The sequence below is a fragment of the Lithobates pipiens genome, unplaced genomic scaffold, assembly GCF_037356315.1.
Source record: "Lithobates pipiens isolate NorthernLeopardFrog02 unplaced genomic scaffold, aLitPip1_a1.2 Scaffold_30, whole genome shotgun sequence".
Lineage (NCBI taxonomy): Eukaryota > Metazoa > Chordata > Amphibia > Anura > Ranidae > Lithobates > Lithobates pipiens.
This window is the reverse complement of record NW_027507791.1, coordinates 101,536,093-101,540,187: the sequence shown is the minus strand read 5'-3', so window position 1 is coordinate 101,540,187 and position 4,095 is coordinate 101,536,093.

Genomic DNA, 4,095 nt, shown 5'->3' with positions numbered 1-4,095 from the left:
CGTAACTCCGTCGAACGCGTTTCGTCATTGACGTCTTCAGCGGCGGTGTCACTACGTGCTGCACATTAAATAGAAAAAATATACGAACTAGTAGACACCTTATTGGTCGTCACCCATAACCAACACCCAATCAATTACTGATGGGCGGACCAGGTATCCAAGAATATGGGAAAACAAACTACCTATTCGTTCCGCATACTCATAACACCCAGTCACAGACTGGGATGCGGGGAAGGACATCCAAGACTCCAAAGAAAACGGCCAGCTAATAAAAAATATATATAAAATATAAATATAAAAATAAAATTAAATATAAAAATAAGAATAGTATCAAATAATTACCAACACCCATCGCTTAAGAAAATAACCCGCCGGGTGATCTATCCGATGGGGAACTTAAAAATAATAGTAGTTTATTTCTAGTTTCCATATTAACCTTAATTACCCTCTTTTACATAAACAACTATTATGCATTTACAAAGACCAAAACTAGATAAATGTCTGAAGACATCCTCCATAAACTATGTCATTTTTAAGCCAAAATGGTTGAATACAATAAATCATAACCTAATTCTCGAAGAGACCCTTCTATTTTTTCTTTGCAATCCAGCTACTATATAGTAAAATATAATCTTATAAAGCTCTCATTCCTTCCTCTCGCCACACCCCATACGATGAAGTAGAAGATGAGGGGAATTAAAGAAAAAAGATAAAGAAGAGAGAGAGATAACAAACAGTATCACACTGTAGAAAAGTATATATATATGTTTGTAAATACAAACACATATATATACAAGGAAAGAAGGAAAAAACGTTGCCAGGCCAATGAATACCAAAAAATACCAAATTGGCCCGATCTATAAGGGAAACGATATGAGAAAATCCCATCTAAATAATTATCACATCATTAGAGACGGCATAACAAGAATCCACGACCTCCAAAACAGAAGTAGTATGTGTAGAAGGAACTTGTATTACAAGTAATACATTGGCATAGTGATGCTAACCAACATTCCCCCAATTTAACGCAAAGGGGTCTGTTAATCTTTATCTATAGTCAATTAGTACAAAGTACAGCTCCCCTATTTTAATAACATTTCACCAAGTTTTTGTCTCCAGTTTTGACGTTGCTACGGCAACCTGGGATCGCGATCGTGGGATATCTAGACAATCTCCTCTGAGCATCTTCTGCCTCAGAGTTAGAGGAGGATGTAGCGATCACCATGCAGACTCTGCAAGAATTTGAGTGGCTGTTGAATCTAAAGAACTCTGTGTTTGTACAGACTCAGCGTTTGGAGTACCTAGGCTTGCTGCTAGACTACATGGAAGTGAGTTTTTCTCCCTTCAGACAAGCCGCAGACTCTCAGATCCGCGGTAAGACTGCTGAGGAACCGCAGGTGGTCGTTGCTTCGCTTTTGCATGCGAGTCCTGGGGCTCATGGTGGCCTCCTTTGAGGCTGTACCGTTTGCCCAGTTCCACACCAGAGTCCTGCAGAAGGAGATCTTGTCTAAATGGAACAAATTTCAGTTGTCCTTGGATCGTCAGATTCAGGTGAGCCAATCAGAGAATCACTGATCTGGTGGCTGAGGTCCCTGGTGATTCAGGCCGGAAAGTCTTTCCTACCTCTAAAGTGGGCAGTGATCACAACGGACACCGGCCTTTACGGCTGGGGTGGAGTAATGGGGGGTTCAGTCGGCTCAGGGCCTCTGGTTGACGAAAGAATCCGAGTTGCCGGTCAATCTGCTCAAACTGAGAGCGATCAGGCTGTGCCTCTCCACATGGTCAACGAGAATGCAAGGATGGCCGATCAGCATCCAGTCAGACAACTCCACTGCAGTGGCATACATCACCAAGGGGGGACAAGTAGCTCAGCCGTGACACGGGAGGTCGCTCTCATACTTCGGTGGATAGAGCGACATGTTCCGGTTTTGTCGGCCATTTACATTCCCGGAGTGGAGAACTGGCAGGCGGACTATCTGAGTCGCCAGATGCTGGACCCAGGAGAATGGGCGTTGCATCCGGAGATATTCAGGTTGCTGTGCCTAAGGTGGGGCACACCAGACGTGGATCTTCTGGTCTCCCGTCTCAATCAGAGGGTGCCAAGATTCGTGTCCAGGAGAAGAGATCCGTGGGCGGACGCGTCAGATGCTCTGGTGGCTCCGTGGGATCAGTACCAGCTGATTTATGCCTTTCCTCCACTGAAGCTGTTACCACGTCTGATTCGCAGAGTGGAAGCCGAGGGGATCCCAGTAATACTGGTGGCCCCAGATTGGTCTTTAGCATCCATGGTACGCAGACACTCCCTGACGACTGCCATTATGAGGGGACCCTTCTGTCTCAAGGTCCGATTCTCCATCCTGCTTTACCATTGCGGTCTTTAACGGCATGGCTATTGAGAGCCAGGTGTTGAGGAACCAGGGTCTGTCGGACTCGGGTATCCCAACTATGTTGAGAGCACGGAAATCTAATTCTAAATAAATCGAGAAAGGTTGGCATCCACGCTCTTTTTCCATATCCAGGATCCTGCTGTTTCTTCAGCAAGGAGTAGAGCAGAAATTGGCGTTAAGCACTATTAAAGGGCAAGTTTCAGCTTTGACTGTCCTTCTTTTTTTTTTTTCAGCGACCCCTGGCGTCTCACTCATAGTGAGTACCTTTGTTCAGGGGGTCCGTCATGTAGTCCCTCTGGTGCGTCCACCGTTAACCCCATGGGATTTGAACCTGGTGTTATCGGCGCTTCAAAAACCGCCGCTTAAAAATATCAGGGTGTTTCCCCTGTTGACGGTTTTTCTAGTGGCAATCACATTGGCCAGGAGGGTCTCGGAACTGGCGGCCTTGTCTTGCAAGTCGCCCTATCTGGTTATCCATAGAATAAGGTGGTGTTGCGTTCGCAACCGTCCTTTCTACCGAAGGTGGTCGCGGCTTTTCACATTAATGGGGACATGGTGTTACTATCTCTCTGTCCTAGGCCAAAACACCCTAAGGAGGTGGCCCTTTACACTCTGGGCGTGGTTCGGGCTCTGAAAGTGTGTTTGTCTACCACTGCTCCCTTCGGAAGTCAGTCGCTGTTGTCTCAGTAGCTGGTCCCAAGAAAGGCATGGCGGTCTCATCAGCCACCATTTCCAGGTGGATCAGACAGCTTGTAGTACAAACCTACAAGGGCAATCGGAATGTCTTGGGCCTTCCGACACCAAGCGCCTGTCGCTCAGGTGTGTAGAGCGGCGACCTGGTCATCTGTCCACACGTTTACAAAGTTCTACAAGGTAGACATCAGTGCATCGGCTGATGCCTGTTTTTGGCAGCAAAATTTTTGCAGGCGGCTGTATAGTTGCAATTGTATATGCAATATTTTATCTTTTTTTTATTTTATTTTTTTCCTGGTTTTTCGATAAAAACACAGTACCTTTTTAAGTTAATGCACTGTTGCATTACATTCCACAGTTTTTTTGTGCAGTTGTGGGTAGTCACTCCTGTTGATGGTACCCTGATTTTGTGGTGGATTTCTCCACGCACTGTTTTTTTTTTTTTTTTGTGGGTAAAGTTTTTTACTTGTTCCCACTTGGCACGGTGGATGAAGTGTTTATGCTGTTTTCCCATCCCTCATTTGGCACTGCTTGGGGACGTCCCAATAGCTAAGAGAGGAGCTGTGTCGGTCGGTGAATATAAGAGAAACTAGGATTGTTTTGTACTAACCATAAAATCCTTTTCTCTGTAATTCACCGACCGACACAGCACCCGCCCCTCCTTTTTCTTTAAGTTATACTGCTTGTTGACGTACTGAGGTCTGCTAGCAGGCAGGAGGGTTGATACCTACGGGACCGCCCCCATGGGCGGAACTAAAAGTTCTGAGTGTTGTATTACAACTTTCCCTAGTATTTCTCCTAGAGGTAAGGTATACAACCCAATGGCTAAGAGAGGAGCTGTGTGGGTCGGTGAATTAGAGAAAAGGATTTTACGGTGAGTACAAAAAATATGTATATGTGTGTATATATGTATGGTTATTTCATATTCCTTCCTTCATATTTGCAAAATACAGTTTTTCCTGTGTTAGAAAAAACAAAGGACATAAAGTTCTGGTTTTGACTCATACTCCACTAG